The sequence below is a fragment of the Malus domestica genome, chromosome 15, assembly GCF_042453785.1.
Source record: "Malus domestica chromosome 15, GDT2T_hap1".
NCBI lineage: Eukaryota > Viridiplantae > Streptophyta > Magnoliopsida > Rosales > Rosaceae > Malus > Malus domestica.
The window spans coordinates 28,103,495-28,111,000 of record NC_091675.1 but is presented as its reverse complement, the minus strand read 5'-3'; the positions used below and the strand labels follow the sequence as shown (position 1 = coordinate 28,111,000).

At 39.6% G+C, this 7,506-nt stretch overlaps 1 long non-coding RNA gene across 1 annotated transcript; it reads left to right on the top strand.

Annotated features, from left to right (window-relative positions):
• The first annotated feature begins 5,188 nt into the window (after positions 1 to 5,188).
• On the top strand, positions 5,189 to 7,267 carry LOC139192379 (uncharacterized). Its single transcript, XR_011576519.1, has 3 exons — positions 5,189 to 5,557; positions 6,011 to 6,099; positions 6,219 to 7,267. It is a non-coding gene; the product is annotated as an uncharacterized lncRNA (long non-coding RNA).
• The last annotated feature ends 239 nt before the right edge of the window (positions 7,268 to 7,506 follow it).

Here is a 7,506-nt window from a genome sequence, read left to right as displayed (position 1 = left end):
GCATCAACCCAAACGATTTCTTTCTTTCAGCTTTAACCTGTTGGCAAATGGCACACCTACTCACATATTCGGCAATTTCTCTTTTCATACTTGGCCAATAATAAAATGGTCTAATGGTATGATACATCTTAGTGCCTCTTGGATGCATTGCATATGCCGAAATATGTGCTTCATCCAAAATTTCTTTCTTTAACTCTGCATTATTCGGCACATACGTTCTGCTTTCCTGCATAAGCATGCCATTAGTTTCTCAAATTTTGAAATCTCTCTTTTTGCCTTGATTTCTTATTTGAATTATTTTCTGGGTCTCTTCATCATTCATCTGAGCCTCAAGCACACGGTCAATTAAAATTGGCCTAACTTGAAAATTAGCAAGCAAAGCTTATTCTCGATCTTCCACTCATAACTTCACTCCAGTGGATCTCAAATCTGCTAGAAGGGGAACGTGACAATCATAAATGGCATTAAGTCTGATTGGAGTCTTCTTACTAAGTGCATCTGCCATTGCATTTGCACGACCAGAATGATACTCAATCGTGCAATCATAGTCACTAAGTAACTCAAGCCACCTCCGCTGTCAAAGATTAAGATCTCTCTGAGTAAACAAATACTGAAGACTCCTATGATCTGTAAAGATCTTACATTTCTCACCATAAAGATAATGCCTCAAAATTTTCAAGGCAAAGATGATAGCTGCTAATTCCAAATCATGTGTAGGGTAATTCTTCTCATGAGGTTTCAACTATCTCGAAGCATAAGCAATTACTCTACCATGTTGCATCAATACACAACCCAAACCATTCAGAGAAGCATGTTTGAACAGGAAGTGCTAGAACAGGTGCATGGGTGAGATAATACTTCAGCTGCTGGAAACTTTGCTCACATTTATTATCCCACTCAAACTTAACATCCTTTCGAGTTAACCTCATCAATGGCAAAACAATCACTAAAAAATCCTTAACGAACTGTCTATAATAGCCTGCTAGGCCAAGAAAATTCCATACCTCAGTGACAGTTCGAGGTTGCTCCCAATTCTCTACAGCTGCCACTTTCTGAGAATCCACTTGAATGCCTTGAGCAGAAATGACATGTCCTAAAAATGCCACTTGATTCAACCAAAATTCACATTTGCTAAACTTAGCATATAGCTGGTGTTCCCTCAAATTGCTCAACACCAACTTCAGATGTCTAGCATGCTCAACTTTAGACTTAGAGTATACCAAAATATCATCAATAAAGATAATAACAAACATGTCCAAATATGGTTGGAATACTCGATTCATCTGTAAACACGGAAATTCTTGAAACAAACAAGACAAGAACACGTGTACAAAATAATATTTTGTATTAATGATTTAGGGGTTACAATCTCTCTGAAATTTGATCCTTTGATTCTATCTTTGTAATGGGTGGATTTGATGTTGTTGATCCAAAGGGCCGTAGGGGCTTGATCTTGAATTGGTGGAAGTTATTCAAGGGGCCGTAGGGGCTTGATCTTGAATTGGTGGAAGTTATTCAAGGGGCCGTCGGGGCTTGATCTTGAAGGTGGATGATTGTTGATCCAAGGGCCGTCGGGGCTTGATCTTGGAAGAAAGATGAACGAAGAACGAAGAAGGCTTTCTTGATTCTTCGGGAACTTGGATGCTTGAGAGCTTCGGAGTTTCAGAGCTTCAAGGATTTTGCCTAATGGTTTTGGTTCTGAATTGGTGTCCCCAAAATGAAAGCCTTGGCTTCCTATTTATAGAATTCCAAAACTTAATTTTTTGGATTTAAATAATTAGATGAAATAAATTATTTCTGCCAGGTGTTGACACGTGTCCTGTTTGATGACTTTTTTGATTTATTTTGATTTTTTCGTTTAGTCAAATGCTATGTGTAAAATTTATGTGACACATGAATGTTGAAATTTTAATTATTGATCAACATTTATTTCACCAAAATTTTGATGTCTACAAATGCCCTCACCTCAAGGCGCGTCGTATACATGTGCTTGTCACGTGTAGAAGATGCGTTTTGAAGTCCCTTACTGCAGATGTCAATCCAAGGGCCGTTGAGGCGTGATCTTGAACTGGGCTGGTAATTTCTTTAAGGGCCGTCGGGGCTTGATCTTGAATTTGGCTGGAAGATTTTCTAGTTTCCTTCAATTGTTGATTTTCCACAGACTTAATCTTGAACTGGGTTGGAGGGTTTTCTGGTTTCCTCCAAAGGACTTTCCACAGACTTAATCTTGAACTGGGTTTGATTCAAGGGTGGTGGACATTTGATCTTGAATCGGACTTGTGATTTCCTTAAGGGCCGTTGAGGCTTGATCTCGAACTTAAACATGACCATGAGCAGTTTCAGGACATGCATGCTTTGAAAGATCAAAGAAGTTCGCAACATTTTCATATGAACCCTGAGCAGTTTGGTTGACGGTATGATCTTCAAGGGTTATCGAGACTTTGCTCTTCGGCGACAGTGCTAGCGAAAGGTTGTTGAAGCTTTTCAAGCTCTTTGATTATAGCGACGATGGCAGGCTTGGATTTGACTTAGACTCCTTCGTCTAGATTATGTAGTTTGGCCGAGAAGGATGTCCTGCCATAATGATTTGTTTCAGCTCATCGTGCAGCATTCTTCTCTACTTGTTTCTTTCGCCTAACCGAAGTGGTGTTTAACCCTTTGCCTTTAAATGGTCCTTAAAAGCATCACTTTTTAGCCACTCATCCATGTTTAGCAGCTTTGCCAGCACCATATCAACTGTCTTGAAGTATTTACCGAGGAAATTTGAGACTCGTCAATAGTTGAAGATGAGCGCTCGAGAGCAACGCTAGGTAAACAACCATGCAAAAGTTCCGGGCAATTAGTTCCCGATCAGAGGTTTGATTTTGGGTTCCGACTGATTGCTTTCTTTCTCCTTGTTCTGCAGGCAAGAGCAAGGGTGAGGGAAAGGATGAGGGGAAAACATGATATAAGATACCTTTGCTTTCGACCTTGATGATATGAGATACTTTTGCTTTTGAAGAAGTAGCGGATGATCAGCACATGTATTTGTTGCGCTTGTGTCCACATGCTTTGATGCATCATTTTCACTTGCCTCTTTTGTTCTCCAGACAGATGTGGTATCTTCTCTGGAAGCATAAGATGTTGAAACAATGGGTACTTCGAGAGTAGTGCTAGGTGAGCAATCAGGAAAGGTTCCAAGTAGTCGGTTCCTTACCAGAAGCTTGAGTGGAGGTTCCGACATATTGCTTTCTTTATCCTTGTCTTTGCAGTGAAAAGGGAGGACAAAGAAAAGGATAGGGAGAAAGCACGATATGAGATACTCTTGCTCTCAACCCCAGTGATATGAGATACCTTTGCTCTGGTGTGACTTGGTTGAAGAGGTATTTCCAGGGAAGAAGAAAACTGAGTATGTTGTGAGGTTTTAGTTGCAAATGTACTCTTGGCAAGGAAGAAGAGTCAGGCGTTTGTATTTTCAGGGAGGAAGAAAACTGAGTATGTTGAATGGTTTGGTTCCAGATGTATTTAGCAAGGAAGAAGAGTCAGGCGTTTTGGATGTGTGCCTTGCCATGGAGGATGAAGGTTGAACTATATAGGAAGTTCTCGATAGCAAGTGGCAGTGTGGATGTGGCCTTGTCACCCACGCTTGTCGGCCAAAAGAGTGGTAATTGGAATAATGAACTTCACACGTTTTCAACTTTGTCAGTGATTTCTGACAAAGTTGCACGTGATAGCCGAAAGCTGAGATTGCGTCTGAAAAGTGTTGACGGACTTTACGCAGGAAAATCCGGGTTTTGAAATTTAAAGAGCGGTGTCTCTTCGATTTTTTTTTGAACAAGTGGTTATGTTGCCTTTCCTTTTAAAGAGGTGTCAATCGTTTTCAACATGCACACTTTGAAGATTGCCCACCTTTAAAAATTATCTTTGCTGTATTTCTGAGATTTTACTCTATCCAACATTTTTTTGAAAATGGCTAACCCGTCTAACATTTGCTTAGATTTGAGTCTCAGCAGTGACATAGGTGCACCGCGTCAGGGTAATGTATGGCGCCCGTCCTTTTTTCTTCTAATGGCCATTTTACAGTTGAAGACTCTATGATGAGGGATGTAACAACGACTACAGTTGTAGCTAGGAACCTCATCACTCCTAGAGATAATAGGATACTTTCACGACGGTCTGATGAGCTAGCTGTTCAAGATTCCCAAGCTCTCAGTGTCCAGTGTGCGAACTCTATTTCTAATATAGGCCAACGCTTACTTGCTCGGGCTCGCCAGGTTGACTCATTGACAGCCGAGATGGCAACTCTTAGTCAAGAGATCAGACAGCTCAGGCGCGAGAATAGAGAGTTGCATGTGCTTGCAAATAGTTATTCTTTGGGCATGAAGAGGAAGCTTGATCAGCTGCTGGACTCCGAAGGTCGGATTCAAAGTGACCATCGGAAGTTTGTGGATGTATTCCAAAGGCACTTTTTGCCTTCGTCATCTGGAGTTCGACCAAGTATTGAGGCTCTGAATAATCCATCTCCAGTGCCTCCCTCTTTTAGGGTTCCGCCGAGTACTAAGGTTTCAAGTACTGAGGCTTTACATAAGTGACATTTATGAAGACTCCCTTTTTTTTTTTTTCTTTTGCTCTTTTTTTTTTACGCACTTGTAATTTTTTCAGAGATATCAATGGACATGCTTTATTTTATTCAATATGTTGTACTAAATACAAATAAAACGTATATCTGACTAAAATACGTTACTTCATTTTTTTCTTTTTTTTAGATGGTGCCTGATACACCCATTTCCTTTTAGATGGTGACTAATGCACTATTCTTTCACCCTCTTTTTTTTAGACGGAAATTCATCGTCCTCCTACTTTCTTCCTTTCAATCATTCTGTCTCCACCACCCCTTTCCTTTTTTTTTTTTTTTTAGATGGTGCTTGATTCACCCATTTCCTTTTAGATGGTAACTAATGAACTATTCTTTCACCCTCTTTTTTTATAGACGGAAATTCGTCGTCCTCCTACTTTCTTCCTTTCAATCATTCTGTCTCCACCACCCTTTTCCTTTTTTTTTTTTTTAGATGGTGCCTGATGCACCCATTTCCTTTTAGATGGTGACTAATGCACTATTCTTTCACCCTCTTTTTTTTTAGACGGAAATTCGTCGTCCTCCTACTTTCTTCCTTTAAATCATTTTGTCTCCACCACCAATTTTTTTTTTTTTTTTTACTTAACATTAGCTGGCACTTTCTTTTTGTGTTTGTACATAATCGTATTTTCCCAGTGCAGCATCCCATCACCTCTCATTTTGGTTTTTCTTTTCCAGGCACGGGTGGTCGTTTGCACAGTCACTGTTAGTCACGGACTTGCATTTGAATAGTCACCGCATTTCATTTGCTTCTCCGGGGACCTTTATATATATATGGGATTGCACCATTGCTTGTACACTCATTATTTGTGTTACTCGCTGGAAGCTCCCCCAGAGTCGTTTCATGTTGCGCTGTCAAACTTGCCTCTTGCTGTACTTTGAGCAAATCCGACATCTTTTTATGTAACCCGTCTTGTTTGTCGTGGATTTTCTTCGCCAGAAGTAAGGCTTCCTTTGCCTCCATTGCCTTTTGCAGTCTTTGTGAGCCTATCTGTTTTAAGCTCAGCACGATTTCCATCTTTTGAGCCATACATACATATATATATATATATGTGGAAAGTAACTGTCCTGTCTGTTTCAAGTTTGAGGACGCCATGTATACCATTTCCATCTTTTGAGCCATGCATATATGTATATATATATTTGTCCCATCACCATCACCATTTGCGTCCTTTCAATATATATATATATATATATATGTGGAAGTTGATCGTCCCGTCACCATCACTGTGTACACATTGTATATATATATATGGAACTTGGTTGTCGTGTCTTATATATATATATATATATACACACAGACATACACACACACATATAATACCATATAATGTGTCTATTTTTTATGCACAATGTGTGTGCCCCCACTGATGGATTTCTTTGCTACGATGCAAGGAAATCTTTTAAATTTAAGAAGGCAGAGCATGATTCCAAGACTTTCACGAAGCTTTCAGAGACGTGGTTGTTGGTGGCGGAGTGAGCAGGTTGCCTAGTGCTTGTTGATAGGAGCATATTTATGCAACTTAGTTAGCTTGTTTCTTGGCATTTACTTAGTTTAATTCTAGTTATTTTAGTACTTTAAGCTATTTTCGTGTGTTTGTAGGTTCAAATAAAAAAGTTAGCAACAAAGTGCTATTTGGAGCATTTTGGAGCATTTTTGGGCCAAGATTGGATAGTGCAAGCATGAAGACCTGAGGATGGACATTTTTGAAGATTTGACGGCTAGAAATCAGCATGTGTGTGTGCAAGTATGTTGACCTATAACTACAAACATCCATCCACTACACCCATTACATCCATTCATTACCAAACATCCATCTTACATCTACTGATTCCCATACACTCATCCACTACACCCATTACATCCACTCATTACCACAACACGCACCCACTACACCCATTACATCCACTAATTACCAAACATCCATCCATTACACCCATTACATCCACTCATTACCAAACATCCATCCACTACACCCATTACATCCACTCATTACCAAACATTCACCTACCACTACATCCACTCATTTCACCCAACACATCTGTTCACCTACCACTACATCCACTCATTTCACCTAACACATCCACTCATTACAACCACTCAACACATTCACCTACCACTACATCCACTCATTTCAACCACCCAACACATTCACCTATCACTACATCCACTCATTACCATCACCCACTACATCCTCTCCCTAGCCTATAAATACATCTACCCTTCACCATAACTAGGATTCGAATTCCCTAGTCGTGAGCACCTTACATTCATCCATATATTCCCACATCCCATAAACACATACAAATCCATTCCCTTGCCGTGGCACTCATCCAACCAAAAATCAAACACAAATACATACATTCCCTTCAACCTTGCCGTGGCATCCATCCAACCTAAATACATTCATAACCTTTCCATAAATCCATACACATCCTTAGATACTTGTGCTGCAACAAGGTGGTGAAAACGAAGGTCCTTGGCATTGCAAACTTGAAACTTTGGAGCGTTTTAGGTGTACTTCGTTCTTGCTTTCAATATCTACTTTGTTATGTTATGATTTTGTTGCAAGTATGAGTAACTAAACCCCCCTTAGCTAGGGGGAAATTCAAAGCCATGAACACACTTGCAATATGAATTGATTACCTTCAGTTGTGATTTCATAAGTTGTGAATTCAATTTGTTTAGCTGCTTGATTGTTAACTTATTTGTGTATGTTTATTAAGAGTGCACACTTAGTTTGCATGCATGAATATGATGCTAGAATATAAGGGAGTTTCACCTAATAGTTACAAATTTATATTCACAAGTAGTGAAGGTTGCTTATAAATGATCGCGTTAAATGAATTCCTGGCAGGAGTTTCATGCTCATCATAGTAACGAATGCCTC